The sequence below is a fragment of the Pan troglodytes genome, chromosome 16, assembly GCF_028858775.2.
Source record: "Pan troglodytes isolate AG18354 chromosome 16, NHGRI_mPanTro3-v2.0_pri, whole genome shotgun sequence".
Lineage (NCBI taxonomy): Eukaryota > Metazoa > Chordata > Mammalia > Primates > Hominidae > Pan > Pan troglodytes.
In genome coordinates, this window is record NC_072414.2 from 71,391,604 (window position 1) to 71,414,816 (window position 23,213).

The following is a 23,213-nucleotide window of genomic DNA, read 5'->3' on the forward strand; positions in this document are numbered from 1 at the left end:
GGATATTAATAACTGTGAAAAGACCCAATTTTTCCCATCAGAATGAAGCATCCGTTCCTTATTACTGACAGTATAGGAGAGGGTGACGCTGTCATCTAATTGCATCTTCCTAATTGGGGAGAGCACTTGGAGGGGCAGCTGTGATGTGGCCAACAAAAGAGCACAACTATCACAAAGGCAGCCAGCATGCCAGACAGGATGTTCACTGCAACTGGATGAAAATTGGTTTAGGTAATACAGTAAATTCCATCACCAGCTTAATTTAACAGGAAATGACTGCTATTGGGGACCTACAAAATATTCCTTGAAGATTTCCCATAGGTGTTTAAGCTTTAAATTGTGGAAAAAATATAAGATACATGTGAAACATATATATGTGTATGTGTGTGTGTGTATGTGTGTGTGTATATATATATATATATATATATATATATATACATACATTCTCATAGATGCATATATATGAATAACAGCCCAGGATAAAGAAAAAATAAAATTATGAAAGTTGGCAGCAACCTCTCAGAAGCAATGATTTGCAAGTGCTTCAATCTAAATTATAATTTCCCAAGTCTATCACAATACATTTCCAGAAACATGTCCTGCCTTTTTAATGAAAATATATTGACAGGAATGTCACATCTATACGATAGTGTTTTATGTGTCTTTTGACCCCAATGTCTCTTTATATTTGTCTTACTGATTTGTAACCTGAGAACAAGAAACATGCTGGTTGCTCATAATTAGCAATAGCAAAGAAATTTTCAGAATTCCAGAACTGATCATTTTATTTAATCACTTAAGGTATGCGGGAAGAAATAGTTGCAGAGATATTAGGTAACTCACCCGGGGTCACACAGGCATCCAGGGGAAAAACAGGAACTAGAGTCTGTTCAATTTATCTTGTGGTTCCCAAGAGCTCCCCATTTCTGGCAGGTGAATTTGTAAACTTTCTGGCTAGGGGAGGATAATTAGAGCCAGCAATAAAGGTAAATTCTTCCACAAAGGGGCTAGGCAATCAACAGAACTAGAGAATGCAAATGGAGGGCTTTATCCTGGGCAGTTCATGGTTCCACATTTCATCCTTTAAATCTTTTTATCTTTTTGAACAATGAAGAGATTCAGAGGAGCTTATTGGAAGGAGCTGGACAAGATGGTCGACTATATGCAGCCAGGCGGAACACCTGCCACCGAGGGACTGGGATGACTGGCACCCTCCTAACAGATCTTCAGCGGGGAGGCACTGAGAGTGGACGGAGGGAAGACACAGAAGCTACGCTGAAGTGGAAGGAAGCCGCTGCACAGAGCTACCATGCACTGGGACTAGCTCCTGGTCCCCAGTGACTCCAGGGGAACAGGTGAGTTAAACTGGCAAGGAACAACCTGCTCTCACCACAGGCCTCTGGAATCCCAGCAGGAGGAGACTCCTTGACCACCACAGACACTTGAGCTGGCAGGGAGAGTTGCTTGGAGAAGTGGTAGGGGCAGCACTTCAGCCTGGGTGGAGCCCAGAGGGTTTAGTGTGGGAGCATTTGCAATAAAGCATAGCCAGAGACAGCCATCCCTCTAGACTCGACTTGCTCCCATGGCAGACTTTAACCCTAGGGGGACTGTTGAAACTAAATTCTTCAGGGTGGTCTTGCCTGTCAGATGAGGCCAGTTCAATAACCTGAGCACCCCTTGGTTTTCTGGTCTCTCCTGGAGCCCCAGACTGGCCGTGCCTGCTTGCAGTGCAGCCTTGGGTAGCCCTGGGGGCCCGCATCACAGCTCCTGTGCTGGCAAACCACAACATGTTTGCCAGTGCAGGAGCTGTGATGCGGGCCCCCAGGGCTACCCAAAGCAGAAAGCTCCAGCACAGCAGCCCCTATGGACATGCACCAGCCCAGCCACTTCCTTCCTCTACTGCAGTTTCCGCTGGGCCCATGGCCATCCCCCCCCAGTCACTGCTGGTGCACATGTGAGCAGGCAGATCTTGCCTTCTCTGCCCTGCCAGTGCACATGTGTGCATGTGCCCTGCCCTGCCACTGCTGCTGGCATAAGTGAACTCAGCCTCCTCCTCCCCACACCATGCCATCATTGCAGTCAAAGCCTTGGCAGGCACAGAGTCCACCAGCCTCACCTTCACCAGTGCCTTGCCCCTGCACTAACACTGCTGCTGGAGTGAAACTAGGCAGGGAGAACAGTGGACCTTACCACACCCTGAGCAGCCACTCTTACCTGCAAAAACTCAGACAGAGGGTGCACGCAGACCAGCACCTGCCAGTCTCCCGCTCCCATGCTAACACCACTACCAGCGGGACAGCATGCGAAGTTGCCATTGGGGGTGAGGGGCCCACCTTCCCATGTCATGCTGCCTCCACTGCTGCTGCCAATGCCCACATGGAGGCTGGCACCTGGGCACCCCCTAGCACCCTGCCATAGCCAATGAGCATGCACCCTGCTGCGCTGCCACTGCCACTACCACTGGCACATGTGAATGAGGACAGATTCCACTGCCACTGCCCTAAAAAATGCTTTGGCTGGCACCACCCATTGAAGTGTTGTGACCAGCAGTCAGGGAGCACCTTGGCTGCACCCAGCACAGTGGGTTCCTAACCTCGAGGAGCCAGAGAACGAAGTTGGGCCTGATACCAATCCCCTAGGGTTAGGGTATGCAGTCTAGGAGTTGGAAGCCTAGCTTTGGCTCCCTGAAATTTTCCAGAAATGAAGCCAGTCATTTGAACTCATCTTATAACACAAGCAAACCCTCAAGGTCATCAAATAGGATACAAGAGAAAAAAAAAACCATCCCAAGGACAGCAACTTCAAAGACTGAAGGAACATCAGTCTACAAATATGAGAAAGACCCAGAGCAAGAACTCTGAAAACACAAAAAACTAGAGTACCTTCTTTCTCCAAATGACCACACTTGCTCTCCAGCCAGGGCTCTGAACCCGCACATGTACCCCTAAACTTAAAAGATTTTTAAAAAAGAGATTCAGAGAAGGACTGTAGCTGTGGACCCAAGCTCCCTTCAAAGCACTGGCAGGTCAATCGCTTGCAACACAGACAGCTGTATGTAGAGCTCTGTGATCCACCCAATTATTGGCTCATCAAGGAGTGTGACACATGCCAGATGCTCTGCAGAACCCAACAGAGGGGTTGCTCCTCCATGGAAACAACAAGAAGCTTTGCTCAAAGAGCCTGTATTGACTCCTTCAGTGAACTTCTTGACTGAAATAATCACCTTCTTAAAATACACACATGGTGAGGTTTGAAGAGGGGAAATTGCCATCCAGGTAAGAAACCTTGGCCTTGTCCCAATTTAGTAGTGCTGAAGGTGTGTTCATTTGAACATAGATCATGTGCTAGATACTGGGAGGATACAGGAATGAGCATGGGAATAAACTTTACATAGCTCTTGTTCAAGCAGGAACTTTACAATCTAGTTAGGATAAAGAATTATCTGTGAGTCCTGGTTGGACAGTGTGTATCCCAGCACTATCTAGGGGTAAGGATGCCTTCATACCAACCTCGTCATGACTGTGCTAAGTGGCAGGTCTGATTTGGTTATAGAACTGGATACATCAGACAGTTTTAACTTTATGCTATTAAATATTTGAACATATCACTGTGCACTATGATGGATATTAATTGTTTATGGCTGTCTAGCACCTATTCCACCTTCTACTGAAAATGGCAGCCAGCTTTTACTTCTCTTCTATGGGATACTGTCTAGGGGGAGGTGGGGTATGTATTTAATTAGATCTTGCCTTTGTCTAGTTGTGAAATAGGGCACACTAGGCTATTGATACACCCATTCCCTGAATGTTAATGATATGGAAAGAAGCAAAGGGACTGAAAATGTGGGGATCCCTGCATTTGTTGCTGTCAGATATTTGTTATGTGCTATGCTGGGGTTTCCTGCCTTTCTTTCTCTCCTGGAAGCAACACTACATCCTTCCTATAACTTCTCTTTCAATTCAAGCTAGCCAGTTTCAGATTCTGTGAGTGCATGCAAAGAGCCCTAATATATAGGTTAAGATCCCTGTGCACTGAATTCCTCCTACCAAGCAACCTTCTACTTACATGCATGTTTTCAATCTTTCTATTCCCATGAACATGGCACACAAAAAATGCTCAATGATTTTTGTGGAACAAATGAATGAGTAAACCACAAGTACAGAAAAGTAGTGATATGTCAAGATATGTGATGTAGTCACGGTTGAAACTATGAAGAGGACAGAAAGCTGTAGATAAGAGGCAAACCGGGGGAGAAGCTAAGGTGGAAGTGTAGCTGGAGCTGAGTTTTGGTGGCTAAATATGGTTTGAATGGATGGACAGGGAGGTTGAGGTATGGAGATAAGAATGAGGATGGTATAGCTAAAAAGAAGGCAGTTTTAGCGTGGTTGGAGATGTAGGTGACCTCCTTGGAACAGTCACCTGAATTTCATAAATAATTATTGAGAACGTATTGTGTGCTTGTAATGTGCCTAGAGGGGCACTTGGGTTCAGAGATGAGTAAGACCCGATCAAATTGGGGTGGGATGGGGGAATTAACCTGGAGCATGCAGATAATTATAGCTCAAGGCATAATGCAGTGAGCACTCCAAGATGGGTACAAACCAGCACCCTTAGGTCCTCAAGGGGTTTGGATCTTGAGCATGTCTAATCTGTGATAAAATGCAGAGCTTTCCAGCAAGGTTAAGAAAAGACAGTCACAAATTTTAACAATGGGCCTGTGTTCAGCGACCATAGGTTGAATCTTTGAGGTTGCCCATGTCAAGATAAGGAATAAACAGTGATGCTGTGTTGGGTTCCTCATGCAGATGTGGGAAACCCAGTGAGGTGTCAGGATAAATTTCACATGGGGGAAAGCCCTACAGGCCTCCAGGGTGAGGGGCCCTGCCAAGTAGGACAGAGTGGGAAAGCACAGGGTGCTCATGGGGAACCAAGAGTTGCTGTTAGTCTGGAATAGGGACAGGCACACCCAGAGATTGATAGGCACCTACTGGGAAGGTCCTGACTCCAGGACTGAGGGATGCTGCATTAACAATGTCGGCCACAGGGAGCCACAGGTCAGTGGCTGGATGAGACTGTATGTCATTTCTAATAAGTCAATAAATGTGCCTTCTCAATATCCTCCAAAGCAGGAAGGAGCTACAGATTACCCAACTTGGGCCTTTTAATCTTATTTGCAATTTCTTGATCATATCTGTTAATCTGATATCAGGAGGATATTATTATTTTTCTGCCAAGGGTGGCTGAATTCTTTTGAAGTTGCAGACCAAAATCGGTAGTAGCTGTGGTAAAACCTTTGCACTGTGGACCTAGTTTTGGGAAATTATGTGATGAATGTGGATGAGGGATCTACTTGATTGGATTGTGAACAGAGGCAACTTACAGAGGGTGCATTCAGGCCAGGTTCCTTAGGGCTGGCTGGATCTTTCCCTCTACATCACTCTAGGGGCTCACGTCTGAGTGTGTCAAAGCCATAACAAAAGCAGCACTCCCAGAAAAGGTCAAGAAGCATGAAACAGAAATTTTAATTACAGGCCTGTATGCTGACATCATAGAGACCTGGAGATAGCTCAGGGGTTTAACAAACAAAATTCCCATGGTGTGGCAGGAAAACTTATTTGTGTGTGTTTAGTAAGGCAATACTTTTAAAAAATTATAGAAAAAATCATCAACTATTACTTTCCCTTCTGCTCCATACCTTCCAATTCTTGTTCATATGCCAAGGTAGATATTTTCTTTGTTGCAATGGTAATACATAGTATATGATTCCTTTGCAGTTTTTGTTCACATAGCATATCTTAAATTTGTTTCTCTTTCAGATATTAATTTCATTTTAGTGGTCGAGGAACACATCATCTTAGTGAATATAGCATACTTTTCAAAATTCTTTTCTTAACACTGGAAACTTGTTTCTATCATAGCCAAAGCTGCCACAGACACCACTATGGACAGCTTTCAGAAAATGTCTCTCTTGGCTTCCTATTCTGCCTTTTTATAAATCAGTCTTAAAGTTATCAGTTCAGCCCTGAATTGGCAGCTGGTATGGAAATTTCTTGCCTGGCACATCTGGAAAGGAGGGGCTTGTTTGTGATCGAACAGATTTCTTAGCCAAACCAGCCAGGATCCACTGCCCATTATGAGAAATTCCTAGCTTGCCAGCAATGTGATCTCTTTCCAGGGGTCATAAGTCTCATCTTACCAGGACAGAACCACTTCATTAATAATGGCAATCCAGTCTGATGGGGCCATTTTCTTCAGCTTCATGGTAGTGTAGAGATCTTCAAACATCTTGTGGAGTTTGATCTCTTCAAGGCAAATATAGGGCTGAGGGGGAAACTCATTATGCAAATAATCTGAGATATTGAAGGGCGTTAGAATAGCAAACGGGAAAAGTGAGACTAAATCTAACAATCGACCCCTGAGTCTGAGTGCCACAAATTCACAGCAGTCAGCGAGGCAGGCCGAGATCATGGTGGCTGGCTGAGGAACACCGTGGTTCTACCTTCTTAGCTTGCAAGAATACCCAGTCTCTAGGACCATTGACTCCCAATCATCATATGGTAAAAGAGGCCATTAGTGTCCGATGTGACCCTTGCCCCTCCTCTCAGCATCCTCACTACATCCATTTGGACACAGGGGAGGCCTTGACACCAGCTGACAATGAGCCCTTTCCTCAGGGCTCTGGAAAATCTCTACCTTCCCAGGGATTTGTGAAGTTTACTTTTAGGCAGACAGCTGCCAAGCGTCACATGTGCAACACAGGTACCGTGAGCTCACCTGTCTTTGTCCACCCACAGAGAGGGCCAGCAGGCTCCAACACAAGCAGGTACTCTGTCCAAGTTCACTTCTTGGCAGGAGGCTGCTTTCATCTTTTCTGCCCACTCAGACATAGGGATTTGAGTTGCAAATATTGCCAGGTTCACATAGTTCAATTACATCTCCTTAACAATCACAAGAATGTAGAATACACAGTTTAGGAAGCTGTTAACGTAAGCATCTGTCTATTAAATTGCAGATAGTTCCAGGCATCACTGCAGGATGAGTCTTATTAACCAAGGTTAATAATCCTTTCTAATCAGCACAGTATTTCTCCACTAGCGGTGGGCTTAGAAATCATCTATGGCACTTGTAAAATATGTGGATCCTGAAGACGGGCTTCTCCTCCAAAGCTGCAGGTCTTCCTGCTGAAATGGCTTGTTAGTGTCTGACTTTGTGTGGTAAATGCTACCTGAAAGGGCTTCCTCCTTCATTAATTGGAGATCTCCTCCCTGGCCACCTCCTGTGTCTTCCATCAGCTTCCCTGCGTCCTTTTTATGAGGCTGCAGCAGCTGTGGTTAGAAATCATCTGTTTGCTGCTGCAGGACCAGAGTTTCTCTGTTTTACTGTTTGATCCCCTCTGCAGTGTGGGCTCTTCGCTCTTCCATCTTTAAAAGTATGGAGCAAACACACACAGCAGGGCCAAAGGGAAAGCAGCCAGGCTTAGAGCCATCAAGAGGCCTGACCATCAGGCTATTTGGTTTAATGCTGTGGATTAAAAGTTGGTTCCTGGTAGATACAAAAGCACATGTTGGAAATGCTTGCAGAGACTTGAAAAATAGCTGCTTCTTAAGGATTTTGAACACGGGCTTGGCCGTGCTGTTGACACTGTTTATCTGCACTTTCCATGAAGCCACGATTTTACTAAGCGAAGATAAACTTTGGTCCAGTTACGGAATTATCATATATTCTAAATGAGTGTCATCCAAGTTAATGAGGTTTTACTGTAATGCGTAGTGCAAATGCAAGGACTGGGAAAAGGTAGAATTAATCATGTGATTCTCCTTGGAGATAAAGGATGGGAAGGCTGTCAGTTGTTTATGGGAATCAGAGTAGAAAGCCCCACTGCTTTGATCACACACAGCTGCATTTAAGGCAGAAATGTGGAATTGCAGACTAGAGAGAAATTTAAAGATCATCTTGCCCAGATCTTCCATTTATAGGTAAAAAAATGAAATCAGAGAGGTGAAATGTTTGTTCAAAGTCACAGAGCAAAGCTATTAAGAGCTAAAAATAGAAGTTATTTAAGTAAGATGTTTAGGTGTAAACTGTCTTTTAAAAACACCGCTGTGAAGATTGATTTAGTGGCATTAGCATGGTTTCGCAGTCCCCTGCACCCACTCTGCCTATCCACAAACTCCATAGAAATGATATAAAATAATGTTTTGTAAGCTGTTCACCCTTGGAAACCACATTGGGTACTCTCAGTGTTGAATCTGTGATGGGTCCTTGAAAGATGACAGCAGAAAGCCACCAAGGAAAGCCCTAAGATAGCAGAGGGAAGGACAGCTGGGGACACCATAGGTGAACAATTTGGGACAGAGAAATGGGGATAACACTGAGGATGCTCTTTGTCAAAAGGTGGCAAAAGCTGGGGGCAGGAGGGAGCCCGAGATTAGCAGCAGGAATGCTGTTTTCCTCCAGCCAGAAGAGTGGGTATAGATGCTTGGACTGGAAAGGACAGGCAGTGCCCTGGGAGAAAAGGGGACACTAATGCCCAGATGGACAGCTGCCCTAGGAGCCCAGCCAGCTGGCCTCACTCCATGAGCACAGTGCATTCTGTAGGGGTAATTCCTTCATCTTCTCCCAGCCCAGCAGGAGATCCACTAACTGAGTCTTGGCTAAGAAAACGAGCCTGCAATTAAAGCCAGCAAACATTTGCAGAGAGCAAACCCCATGTAAATGAGTCAATTCATCCAAACAAAGGAAGAGTTTAATTCTAAAGGAACACATCGACCCTACTGGGACTTCAGATATAATGTGATGGGTGTTGGTTCATGCCTCGGCCATAGGCTACCCTTCTTAGCTATTGTGGGGATGGGGAGCGGTGGCATGGTGAGAGGGCAAGACCTCGCAGGAAAAGGGATAGCAGGGAAGCTGGGAGGCAGAGTATTTCCTGCCCCGGGATTATTCTCAGACTGAGCTGATAAGGTGGGAACTAACTAATCAGGGGAGCCCTGGAATAGTTTCTGGTGTCCTGGAACTCTCAGAAGCCTCATGACTCAAGATAGTCTCCACTGATATTTAAACTGAAGTGGACCACCACCAGTGTCAGATGGTGCCAGACTTCAAGTGGGACCTGAATGGGCTTGGACTTTGCAGTTGCTGCCTGTGACTGTCCACTGGCCAGCTGCGTGGGTGTCCCCCAGCATGCCCTCTAGAGATACCAGGTTTCTTTTTCTATCTAGAAATGACTGCAAGTAGAAGCTGGTAACATGTAACCCTTTATGAAGAGGGGACTTTGCTGTCTATATGCAACAGCTTCATGTCCTCTCTCCCTCCCCCAAACAGCACATAGTTAGGACAGAAGAAAGATATTTTATAACTAAGAAGATCTTGGAAATGAAAACATGAATGCTAACATAAAATGTTCAATAAACGAGATGAATAGAATGACTAGAATCAAAGAGTAAATTAATAAAGTATATGACTGAACTGAGGCATTCTCTCAAATCATGGTTTAAGAGAGAAAAAATACATAGCATAAAGGGAATGTTCGGAGACATGCAGGATGAATCCAAAGGCCCCCAAATCTACTTAATAACAATTTTAGAAGAAGAGAATAGAAAGAATGGCTGTGAGAAGAATACACGATCTGAGAAAAAAAGCTTAATTGTTTACAACCATAGAAAAGATTGAACAGGCCTACTGTTTACCAACTAGGGTGAATTAAAAAACAAACCAACAAACAACACCTGAACAAATTGTAGTGAAATCTTAAAACATCAAAGACAAAGAAAATTCTTTAAAATTCCAGAGAATAAAGATAGACTATTATGTATGAATGAAAATCAAATTTGTCTCAGTAACTCTAGGTGGAAGAAGACAATGAGGAAAAATCTTTAAGACGCTGAGGGAGGGAAGAAGAAAACTTTTGATGCTTGAATGTCATATCCATTAGATTATCATTCTACAGGGAGAACTTAATATACAAATTTAATAAGGACTCAGGTAATTTGCTTACATCATTAGGCAATGTGGGTATTTTATCGAGCAGTGATTCTCAGACTAACTGATGTGAAATACCAGTATTTTTTAAAGTGTCCAATTTACTCAAATCAATACTTTTATACAGTAAAATAAAAATAAATTTTTGGAAAAATAATTACAGGAATTACAAATTATTGCAAAAGTAATTCAGCTGTAGGCTTGGGGGAAACTTGGTGGTCCCTCTAGAGATACCAGGTTTCTTTTTTATCTAGAAATGACTGCAAGTGGAAGCTGGTAATATGTGGGCACTTTGTAAATTCATATTGAGTAAATGAATGACATGGTGACTTCCTGAGAATTGAAACTTGGTTTCCTAACCCTAATTGATAAGAGGCGAATTGCTCGATGGTGGTGTACAAACTCACCTGAAAAGGACTTTTATAGACAAATCTTCATGACCTGTTCTTGCCCCAGTTCATCACCTCTTTTACACCAAAAGGCCTACAGGGTGTGGTCACTGTTTCTTTTGGGTCATTTTGGGGTGGAAATGGTGGATGTAATGAAGCCAATAATTCAGGACTTAATTCCTTTCATGTTGTGGTTTTTTGCTCTTGCACTAGAGTATGCAATAGCTTCCAGGAGCTCCAGCTCTAAGCTTGAAAGAGTCCGTATGATTGTAATCACATGGTGACGATACTCAGAATCTACATTGGACTTCTATTGTATTCTCATCACTCAGTTTATCTTTTAGCAGTTTAATAGGTACACTTTAGGGTCTTCCATTTTGTGTGGAATTAAATCCTCCTCTTCAAATGTTGTAAATAACATCAGTTAAAATAAAACTTGAATAAAATATTGGAAAAAAGTAATGCAGTAAAAAAATTACAGTAACAAAATAGACACACAAAAATATAAGCCAGCATTGTTTATTATTAAATTCAACATACGTAAAATTACTCTGTCAAAGTGCTATGAAAGTTTCTGAATACTTACCCTGATTTGTGAATTTCTGCTATTGTGGGCAGGTAGCAGTTTGTGGGTCAGCACCAGTCTAGGATGATGACAGTGACCTCCTTATGGAGGGCACAGTGACCTGCCTGAAGATCTATCCAGAGTGAGCAGCAAAGGAAGGACTTGATCTCAGGTCTTCTCCCTCCAGGTCCAGGAGGTTTTTGCTCCTCCTGCATCTTTGCCACTGCACCTACCTGAAACCTGTCTCTCTCCCTTCAGCCACAGCAGGGAGGTGTCCCTGAGGTGGGCAGTAGATCTCTCTAGACACAGCAGTCAAGCTCCAATTGAACACCTCTTGGATTTGAATGAAGTTCTAGGGTAAAGGGATGAAGATGTCATGCCACCTCCCCCTACTCTTAGAAATGGTCTCCAAAGGGGCAAAAGCAGTTCAGAATCCATCTTTGATGAAACATGGAGTAAGTGAATGAGGGAGGGGCTTCCAAAGACAGTGAAAGCCATATGAATGCTAGGGGTAAAGGAAGACACTAGAGGGGACACCTGCCCACCTGCCTGTACAAATCCCAGGTAAAGCGAGCACTTCTCCAGGAAAGGCAACATATCCTCAGGCCAAAACCCGGAAATGCCTTGTTTAGAGGAAAGGGAAAAGGGTGGGTCGTCTGGTGGTGGGAACTTGCCTGAAGCTAGTTTGATGTGGAGAGAAATAGTGGGAGTTTGAGTGGATGGAGACACATCGTATATGCAGTCAGCAGCCTGTTGTCAAGGTGGGGTAAGGAGAGAGACTGCACTATGAGCAGCCAGCAGGAGCTGGCCTCTGCAAAGGAAAGGAACTAAGTGAATGCTGAAACAGCCCCCATCCCCAACGTCTCACCTCATATGACCTTGTGAACAGAGAGGGGGTCTGCCAACCTCCAGTGAGGCCCCAGCCCTCATCCCCAAACCTTCAGTGAATAACTTTTCTCAAGGAGTAAGTTCTTATTTGTTCACAGTCAGGAGGCACCACTGTAAAACATCCCTTCTGAGTTAAAGATTTCAGATATGCAGGCCAGGCGCGGTGGCTCATGCCTGTAATCCCAGCACTTTGGGAGGCAGAGGTAGGTGGATCACCTGAGTCAGGAGTTCGAGACCAACCTGGCCAACGTGGTGAAATCCCGTCTCTACTAAAAATACAAAAAATTAGGCGTGGTGGTGGGCACCTGTAATCCCAGCTACTAGGGAGGTTGAGGCAGGAGAATCACTTGAACCTGGGAGGTGGAGGTTGCAGTGAGTCAAGATTAAGCCACTGCACTCTAGCCTGGGCAACGAGAGTGAAACTCTGTCTCCCAAAAAAAAAAAAAAAAAAGGTTTCAGATATGCAGAGACAATATCACTCAGAAATGAATAACAAGATCGGAAAGAGAGGAATGGAAAAGAAAAAAAAACAAATGGCAAATGAAGAACATTCACTGGAAAAATGTTGCCACAAAATTGTGCCAAGTAGGTGCCACAGTTCAAAAAGTGTAATGAAGCTGCCACTTGTATATAACTAAAGCTTAAAGGGCAGATAAGAGAGAAGGTGAGGGAAGTTTGGCCAGATGGCAGAAGAAGGTAAAACATGGGCAGGTAGAACAAGAGGAAATAAAACCATTGCAGAACTGAAGTCTCAGTTGGAGGAGAGTGTATATTGGTGTAACCTCAAGGGAAGGTAAAATTTCAATATTGACAAATTAAAATTTCATATGCCCTTTGATTCAGCAGTTCCACTTTTAAGGATTTATCCTACAGGCATTTCCTTGCAAATGTGTGAAATAATATGTTCAAGTCTGTTAATTGTATTGACATTTATAACAGCAAAACTTTTGAAATGACCTATATATTCCCTTATAGAGACTCATTAAATAAATTATGGTTATCTCTACAATGGAGTATTATGCAACCATAAAACTTAAGATAACTGCATGTGACTCTACATGTATCTCAAAATAAAAAGCTTAATTAAAAAAGAATAAGGCAGCCTTATAAATACTGTTAGAGTAATCTCTAAAATATTATGTCGATGGTGAAACAAATTAACATGTAAGATAATGTGTATAGAATGTTAGCATTGTATAAAAAAATAACAGACTATGCTGACCTTCTTTTATTTCCTTAGTCTATCTCTGGAGGGACATATAAGAAACTGGTAAAGCAGTTGTCTCTGGACAAGGAAACTAGCTGGTTTCTTTTGAGTGTTGTAACATTTTATACCATTGTATTATTACCTATTCAAAGCAATAAATTAAACAATTTATTTAACAATAACCGACACTCCTATGGCTCCTCTATGGCCCACCCTCTTCAGTGTCCCCACACCATCCTGCACTCCCTGGTCACCCTGAGTTATAAGGACTTTCTTGGCATCTGCCTTTCCCAGTGGACAGTGAGACTTTTGAGGGCAGGGACCATGTGTCACTCATCTCAGAATGGTATAAACATTCAACACGTAGGTTCTAGAATTAGGCTGCCTGGGCTGAAATCCCTGCTCCAGCTCTTCTTATCTTTGTAACCTTAGGGAAATAATTAAACCTTTCATTGCCTCAATTTTTCATCCGTAAAGTGGGAATAATGGCATGACCTGCCTTATAGGATTTTTGTAAGGATTAAGTAAGATAAGTCTCAGAACACATACCTGGCATGTAACAAATTCTAGATAATTGTTAGCTTCTGTTGACATCTCTGCATTCAGATGCAGCTAACAGAGGGCCTGACATATTGGTAGCACTGGTGTTTTCACAGAATGAATAAAACGCATGCCACCCTGTGATCTGGTGCTAACAGAGCTATCTTTCTTCTGCTTAGCTGGTAGATAATTTTGGATGATTCAAGCTGTCTATCAACCTAACATCCCTGACATTACGAAGGAGGTGGTTATTTCAGTGGAAACCTGGAGGCATGCCCATCAATGCCGACCCTAAAAATATTTTTGTTTATCTCAGTGATCCAGATAACTCCATGGAAATAATGGGACTCTCAGAATGAGGCTTAGTTACCAGACATTCAGATAGAGAGACCAGGCTTTATCTGATCACAAAATAGCACCTGAAGCACCAGCAATCCAAGCGCAGCATTAATGGCTTTTTCTTAAGTACCCTTTTCGATTGAGTTTCTTTTCGTTGAACTTTCCTTTTCAGGCAATATTATTGAGGTATGCTGAATTGAGATCTAATTCTTTTTGAAGTTCAGTCTAGTGGAGAAAATGTTAGAACAGCATTAGAGAACTCCCACTCCCTGAACGACCTGGTGAAGTCATTTCATTCACAGCACTGTGGCTTTCTTCTCCCATCTGTCAAGTCATGATAAAATAACAAATAAACCAAATCCCTGCTGCAGCGTGAGGATATTACAAGGTTAATGTTAAGCTTGGGCTGGGAAGTGCCCAGATAAAATTGCATGAAAGTACAGAGATGATTCTATAAACATGTGCTGAGCACCTGTTATGTGCTGGGTCTTGCATTTAGTTGTGGGGACTTGAAAATGAAAAAGATTCATGCTCGGTAATTTTTACAAGAACATCGAACTCACTTGGCAAATATTTACTGAGCCCCTACTGTATTTCAGGCACTGTTTTAGTGCTTGAGATATATCAGTGACCCAAATCCACAAAAATTCATTCTTTTGCTTTCCAAGTCACTTGGATGTTATTGGATGCTTGGGTGCTGCGGAGAAGAAATAGAAGGAAGGCCTAGATACTTCTTTCCAGGATACAAGTTTCAACACTCATGTTTCAACAAAAACAATGACATCTATAAATTATATAAGCATTAGTGTGCAATTATTGTCGCAAAAAGGAGGAGTCATGGTTCTTCTTTTGTGGTTTTTTTTTTTTTTGAGACAGACAGAGTCTCACTCTATCGTCCAGGTTAGAGTGCAGGGGCACCATCTTGGCTCACTGCAGCCTCTGCCTCTCAGGTTCAAGCTATTCCCCTACCTCTGTCCCCCAGGTAGCTGGGACTATAGTCATGCGCCAACATGCCCGACTAATTTTTGTATTTTTATTAGAGATGGGGTTTCACCATGTTGGCCAGGCTGGTCTTGAACTCCTGACTTCAGGTGATCTGCCCACCTGTCAAGGTGCTGGGATTACAGGCCTGAGCCACCGTGCCAGGCCCATGGTTCTTCTTTAACAATGTATATAACTGTCATCCCATTTGAACACTGCAAGTTAATAGGTGACTGTAAGTTAAATGGTAATGCCCAAAATATATTGATTTCCCCACTTACCCCTGTACCAGGACAGCATGTCTCATTCCTCCCTCACCTCACATGATGAAATTAGAATCTCAAACCATGGACAAAGCTCCTTTCCCCTCTCCACTGTTTCCTCCTTTATCTCTCATTCATGGCAGTTCAACCAACAAGCCTCACTCATTTGGAGGTAAAAATTGGCAGCCAGGATGACTGGGGACTCTTCCCCAGACATCCAGGAATCCTTGAGCATCGGAGTGGCAAAGGTCTCTAGGAAACATATGGTGTAGCCTCTTCATTCGACAGCTGAGGAAACAGAAGTCCAGAGACTGCAGTGCCTTGGCCAAGGTACCACAGCCAGACACGAGAGAGCCGGGCCTGGAACCCAAGCCTCCTGCCTCCTTGGTCAGTACACCACACTTTAGCCCCTGTGTTGTACAACAGGCCCTGTATCCTGCAGAGGAGAGGGAAGCATCGGGAAGCTCTTGTGGCCTGGTGAGTTCTGTTTCATCATGGCTGGACACTCGGAGCTGGATCTCAACGCAGCTGTCCTGTCTGGGACTTCCAGGGCATGATCATTTCCAAGAGTCGAAAGCCAATCTCTCATGCACCAGTCAGGACTCTGGGTTGCCAACATCAGACACTGACTCTGGCATGCTTGGAGAGTGAAGGAATCTACTGAACGGATATCAGGAGCTGACAGAATCAGTGGTGGGGCCAGAGAATCAGTATCAGAAAATATGCATGCAGGAACTGAAGGAAACTGGGGGAGTTGGGGTGCTGGAATCACTGCCAAGGTCATGCCACAGGAAGAGGCTGTTTAGGCTCTGTTGCTCCCACTACTGGACTCAGACCATTGTACCCTGGATGCCACTACCACTAGGGGTGGGATGATTTTCAGACTGTCACCAGATTCTTTCACATCGTCCCTGGCTTCAGATTCACAGCCTCAGGCAAAAGCATTGGGTTGGCCAAGCTCGGGCCACTTGCCCGTGCCCATGCTGTCAAGGTTCAGGAGAAGAAAGGCTCTTGAAATTTCACTATGGCAGCTTCCATTGAAATAGGGAGAGAATTTGGAATCTGGGCAGCCAAAAAACAAAAAACGAATATCCTCTGCATCTGCCAAACAGGCCACCACAGCAGCCTCTGCTTGGAAAGGCCATTTGCAAAGCAGGAGAGTAGAATTCAGTGGAGCGTGGATTAACTCAAGCTGTAGCATGCTCAGCCTGGCTCCCTGGGACCAGCCTTCTGAAGGGGACCATGGGTACTGCTATACTCACCTTCGTCTAGAGAGGCCCCTAGTCTCCAGCCTGACTCAAGGAAGCTCCTAGACAGCATAGAGATGCTCTGAACTCCAGGCCGTATTTTAGGAAATTTAGGAAGTAACCCTTTGTGAGCACTGGGCTGCGTTCAGAAGAACTCAGTTCTAGTTTCAGATTCATTTATAATTCACAGCATCACTTAGAAGTTTATAATTCCTACCATTTGTCCCAGCAATCCATTATTGGGTATAGACCCAAAGGCAAATAAATAGTTCTACCATAAAGACACATGCACACCTATGTTCATTGCAGCACTGTTCACAATAGCAAAGGCATGAAATCAACCTAAATGCCCATCAATAGTAGACTGGATAAAAAAATGTGGTACATATGCACCATGGAATACTATGCAGCCATGAAAAAACAAGATCATGTCCTTTGCAGGGACATGGATGGAGCTGAAGGCCATTATCCTTAGCAAACTAATGTGGGAACAGAAAACCAAATAATGCATGTTCTCACCTATAAATGGGAGCTAAATGATGAGAACTCATGGACACGAAGAAGGGAGCAATGGAGGCTGGGGCCTACTGGAGGGTGGAGGATGGGAGGAGGTAGAGGATCAGGAAAAATAATGAGTACTAGGCCTAATACCTGGATGACAAGATAATCTGTACAACAAACCCTCATGACACGAGTTTACCTATATAACAAACCTGCATAGGTACCCCTGAACCTAAAATAAAAGTTAAAAAATCAGAAGTTTACCATTCCTTCTGGATCTCATTTTTATGATTGGCAATCTGCTACTATCAGTCTCTACCCATTTAACTCACAACAAAGTGTTAAGAGTTGGGGAGTGGCTCTATATTCCACTTCACTCCAAATTTGTGTCTCATAAACCTATTGTTGTAGCTAAAGTCCTGCCACTCGTGGAATTCCTCTGGGAACAGATATTATATCAAAAAGTGTTTCCCTAGAAAGTGAAGTAGAGGTTAGAAGCTACTGTTCTACTGCCTGAAAATTATATCTTAAATGATCTCTGAGATTTATTTGTGCATGACATATATCCTTTTAAGTGCTTATATAAGATACAGGACAACTGAGGCTTAATAGAATGAGATCTAAAAAACTCTGGGTTCAGGGTGAAGTCACTAAGTGCTGTCCTGGCAGGTGACAACCCTGGAGTACCCAGGAGAAATAAAGATACAGGATTCTTGGGCAGCTCAGAGGAGAATCAGAGAGTGAGCTGCTAAGCACTAATCACGGGGTACCCATGCCAATGACATGATTGTAAAAATGTGTACTGCTTGCTGTTTTGTCGGCCAGCAAAGCAACATCTTCTCTCAGGATCCAAAAGGAGATTACAGCTCAGCCTTTCAGCCCAGAGGAGGAAACAGTTTTCCCGTGCCCAATTCCTTGTTCACTGGTACATTCAAGCTTATGCCTAGATGCCAAGATGAAAGTCCTTCCTTCCTTCCTTCCTTCCTTCTCTCCCTCCTTCCTTCCTCCCTCCCTCCCCTCCCTCTCTTCTTCCCTTCTTTCCTTCCTTTATTCCCCCTCCCTCCCTCCTCTCCCTCCCTCCTTCCCTCCTTCCTTTCTTCTTTCCTTCCTTTCTTCTCCCTCTCTCCCTCCCTCCCTCCTTCCTTCTTTCCTTTCTTTCTTCCTTCTCTCCCTTCCTTCCTCCCTCCCTCCTCTACCTCCCCCATCCCTCCTTGCCTCCTTTTCTTCTTTCTTCCCCTTCCCTCCCTCCTCTCCCTCTCTCCCTCCCTCCCTCCTTCCTTCATTCTTTCCTTCCTTTCTTCCCCTTTCCTCCCTCCCTCCTTCCCTCCCACTTTCCTTCCTTTCTTCCCCCTCCCTCCCTCCTTCCTCCTTTCCTCCTTCCCTCCCTTTTCTTCCTTCCTTTTGTTTTTTCTTTCAGCCTGCCATTTTCAGTCACAAACTTTTGCTGAATACCTGTTATGAGGCTTCCACTTTCCATTTATCTCATCTTCCCAAAAACTCTATGAAATCTCTTATTACACTTTTATAGATGATAAAACGGAAGCTCAAGAGAGGTCAAGAAACTATCTCAAGTTTACCTAGATAGTAGGTGAGCTGGAGACAAAATCTTTATATAATGATGCTATATCCAGTGCCCTTTTCTAATAGTTCAATACATCTAAAATGTACCACAGGAGATCTGATTATGATGGATTAAAAAGTATTAATGTGTCAGTGGTCACAGTCTTCTCTCCTACCTCTATCACTAAAGAGAATTCTGATTTTGCCCACAGTTTTCCTTTCCCCTTCCCTCCCCTAAAGACAGGAGAGAGAAAATGCATAGCTCTACACAATACAGAAAAGTAGAGAGGAGGTAGGAAAGGAGAGATGAAGAAAGATGTGTGTTATGTATTTAGAGAGAATTTGGGGAGCGCTGGAGAAAGAGGAGCTTTAAAGCAGCTGAGATAAGAAGGGCTTACAGAGAGAGAAGGATGTTAGTCTCTAAGAAGTTCAAATGAAGGATTTGATTAATGATACATTTCTCTTGGCTGCTGGACTATGTTTCATTGAATAGGACACTTATTGAGACTGGATCACATGGACCTCATCAATTTATTAGGTTTCATAATCAACCTCCGATCCTGTAAGATGGAAACCATCCATGTTTCTGGGTTCAAATATTAAATTTAAGTAGAACCCTCCATTTAAAGTGCTAGAGGACCAAAACCAGGTCAAGTGATTTGTCCAAGTTCACATAGGTGGTTTATATCACTTATCAAATGTCTAAAACCATGTCTTCACATTCCAAATTCAAAGCTGTTTCTTTTACACCACATTGGATTTTCACACCATTGCCAATGATATTATGAAGTGAAATTTCGGATCTGAGTGGGACACCACTAGAAACAGAGGAAAATGTGGAGGCTGGATAGTTTCTGGATGCTGATTCTATTCTTGTCTTCGTGATGTGGTGCACAGTCTCCCATCTCATCGTCAGTCTCTTTCTATTGCCCAGACCAAAACATTTTTTTAAACTACTTATCCTGGGAGGGTGGTGCCATGAATTCGCATCATCCCCCAGCCCCTGCAAACTGAATGCCTTGGGTCCGTAGATAAATGGTGAATATAATTTAGTATCACTCTGGTGCAATGAGTAGTGCAGACAAATAACCTTCACTTTTCCCCAGGTGGGGAAGATGGGGTGTGCACAAAGATGTCCACTGTGCGTGTGTGCAACGGGAGAGGGAGTCCAAGTTCCAGCCTCTTCCCAGAGAGGGGGGCACAGAAGAGAGCACCTGGCTGAGGTGTTACTGTATCTGTGTCCACTTGGGGAGGGGTGAGTGGCCACAAGTGAGAGGAATACCTCCCAGGGCTTGAGTGAGGGCTTCTGGGGCAGGCTTACAGAAATCAGTAGCCAGGAGGGGAAAAGGGCAACCATTTGAATCCTTTGTGTCTGTAAACACCACTAGCCAACTCTGGCTGGAACTGAGTAACTGTAGGATCAGAAAGCTCTAATCTGCATTTTCCTTTTATGCTGTTTCAAATTTTAAAAGTTGTTTTCCAAAAGGGTTATTTCAGAAAGAAATTAAATAAACCTCTAGCCGACCTCAGCTGAACTAAGGGAGGGAAAAGCAGATTTTTACTGAATCTGAGTTTCAGGAAGCTATGGTTTTTCCTTCTAGAATGTGGTCTCTGTGGTGGTATTTCATGAAGAAATAGGAGAAAAAACAGGAAAGAAGAACTCAAAGCAAAAGAAAAGGCAGATCCCACACAGCTTCCTGTCCTAATTGTTCCATGTGGATTCAACTGTTCTCGGTTTTGGGAGAAATATATACTTGTTCAGGTCTCAAATAATCTGCCCCTGAACTCAAAGGGCAATGAGGCCCCCAAACAGTCTTTAGCTATTACCAAACAGGCTTCTTACCCTGGGGACCCCCTTTACTCCTTAAGCTTATGCTCCCTTTTGCCACAAACAATATTGGGACCCAAAGACAGAGCCAGCACTACTTACAAGTTTAAAATCACTAGGCAAGGTACAGTGAATCAAACAAACTTCACTCCTACTTTACATTTTCAAATCCGTTTGCCCTTACTAGAATAGGTTTGAACTTGCCTCACAATAAGGTAATAAAGACAAATGGATTTTAAAAACTTGGGCAGAGAGGAGCTCTGGGAAAATCTAGTTGTCAACACGTATCACCCTGATAGGGCGTTATTTAAAGTATCCATTTATTAGCAAGTTCACTTTTGTTTGCTTGTTTTGTTTTAAAAAAAACTTTTTATTAGGTAAAATTTGAACATGCACCAAAAAAATAGAATCAGATAATGAATCTTGGGACTAGCTGCAAGTTCACTTTTAAAGCGTTGTTGCCACCCACATCCAGACAGCTGAGGGAGGCTGAGACTGAGATCTGCGTCCCCCCAGGGCCTGTGCTCCGATCACAGGTAGCAAATGTCAGGGAGAAGCTGGCCAGGGAAAAGCCGCCACAGCCCCAGAGAGGGCTCTGTCCCTGGGGAGGTATGCTCCTTAGCAGCTCTGTTCGGTAACTCGGTGGCAGGGAAGGAGGTGGGGTGGTGGGGGTGGGGGTGTTGCTTTCCTTTTGAAATGAGATTCCATGGCCCCGAAACTATGATTCCCTCCCTCACCCTTTTTGTTTGTGTTGTTCTTGTCTTGGGGATGCAAAGTGCTGTTAACGTGAGCTTCCCCAGCCACAGGGACAGGATCTGTCTAGATGGGGCCACCAGAGGCAGCTGCTGTGTTTCGGCTCCACTCCAGCACACAGGGTGACACGGAAGGCCTCCATTTCTGATCCATGTATCCAGTAAGACTTTTGGAAACCCATCCCAGTTTCGTGGGGTTTGGGGGTGTGTGAATGAGTGAGTATGTGTGTGTTGGGGGGGGGGGGGGAGAGAAACAGGGAGGGGTGGTCACGTGACAGTCTTTCCAATCTGGATCCCAATTAAGCCGACACCAGCCAAAAGAAGAAATCAGTGAGTGAAGTGACCACTTGGCCCTGGCCTTGCAAACCACTGCAGAGTCCGAAGCCCCGAGTGCTCCCTGGGAAGAGGAGAGCGGAGGACACTCTTCGCCCCTGCTTGCCACTGGGGGCCGCAGTCACCTTCAGCATAGGGGAGTGGGGAGACGCGAACCCCGCGGGTGGCTCCGGGTGCTGGGCTCCCTCCAGCTCGCAGCTTCCGCTCGCTTTCCCCTCGGCGCTGCAGCCGCGACCTGGGACCGAACGGACACCGCCTTCCCGGGGCTCCGGCGGCGCTCTGACTCCCACTTTCCTCCGCCGCAGCCTCTGGCAGGGCACCCCCTTGGCGCGACGCCGCGCCCCTCCCCGGGACCGCCCCCTCGGTCCCCCAGGGTGCGCGCAGTTGCTGCCCGTGCGCCCCGCCAGCTTGAGCGCCCCGGGCGGGCGGCGGTGGAGAAGCCCAGCCCAGCTCTCCCCAGCCGCGTTCCCGGCCCGCGCTGCTCCCAGCCTGCAAGCCCATGACGTGGCGACGCCGACCGAGACACAAAGGCCGAGGCTGAGACCGCCAGGGGTTAAGGGTGAGGCCGCGTCCCGGGGCCGCTGGAGCGCGGGCGTCATGCGAGACTGTCCCGGCTGCGCGCCGCCCCAGAGGAGTCCGAGCACCCGCCTCAGCCGCGGCGCGCTGGCCCTGGCCGGGACTGCAGCCAGGTGGGCGCCGCGCGTGTGAGCGCAGACCTGGACTCGGGCGGCGGAGGCGAAAGTCGCTCCATCCCCGGGGTGCAACCCTGGGCGCGGAATCCGGGCTGCCGGGTGACAGTGACCAGCTGACTCTGGAGCCTACCGGAGGCGCGGCATCGGAGGCCGTGCGGACCACTGCCGAACAGCCGCTGGAGACCCGCAGAGAAGGGCGGGCCCTGCGCCCGGGGCGCCTCGGAGGTAAGTTCGGAGAGCCCGGGCCGGGCGGAGGGCGGGAGCGCACGAGTGTGTGTGTGTGTGTGTGTGTTCGCGGTGTGCCTGCGGCTCGGTGCACACGCGCGCGGGTTGTAAAGTCAGGAGCTGCGGGAGCGCCTCCCTGCCTCGGCTTGGCACCGGAGCATTGCGGGCCGCGGAGGTGTGGGGGCCCTTGTCGCTGCGCTCAGGGCAGCGGCGGAAAAGGTGTGTGCGGATGCGGGGCGGGGCCGCACCTGGTGGACAGAGCAGGGATTCGGGAAGAGAAGCCACGGAAGAAGATCATGCAGTTTGGGGCAAGTTTTCCTGGTTGAGAATCGCTTCAGGAAACGGTGTTTTGAGGGTTAAATATGTGAGCTATCTGTGCAAAAAGCCTGACACATCAGAGGCGCGAAGTAAGATGGAAAGCTGGACAAGCCCCAGGTGGACCGACCGGTGCATCCAATTCTTAAATTGAGATTTCCAGTCACGTTGACGTGGAATGGGATCGTTGTTCTTCCCGAGGGTTTGATAAGGATGCTCAACTTCACCTGTCAGAAAGCACGGGAGCTGGGCCTGGCCCGCGGGGAGCGTAGGCTCGCTCACACGCGGTCCAACTCAGGCAAATGCAGCATGCCCGACCTGCTCTGCCGCCATCCCTCCGAAAGCGATAATTTCCTTGGGCTACCGAATCCATCAGAGTAGTCATTTGTCCCCTCGCCGGCGGTGCGGGGAGCGTAACATTTGAGTAGCCTAACTCTCACAGCGCGCACTCCAGCATTGTTTTGCTGGAAGATTGTTACTGTGGTAAGCGGCTGGTAGCCTGTGTTAAGCAGCAGGGAAGGTAAGGTTGTGTTCAGGTGCTCTTAATTCAGCGGGAATTAAGTTATGTTTGGTGAAGATCTAAGGAGAGGAAAAATCCAGAGTTTCT

At 45.6% G+C, this 23,213-nt stretch overlaps 1 protein-coding gene across 1 annotated transcript in view; it reads left to right on the forward strand.

Moving 5' to 3' along the window:
* Positions 1 to 3,131: 3,131 nt before the first annotated feature.
* Positions 3,132 to 23,213, forward strand: part of MINAR1 (membrane integral NOTCH2 associated receptor 1) — a 58,214-nt gene continuing 38,132 nt past the window's right edge. The window contains exon 1 of the transcript XR_010151444.1: positions 3,132 to 3,275. The gene's annotated coding sequence lies outside the window, so the exon portion shown is untranslated. The remainder of the gene's footprint in view (positions 3,276 to 23,213) is intronic.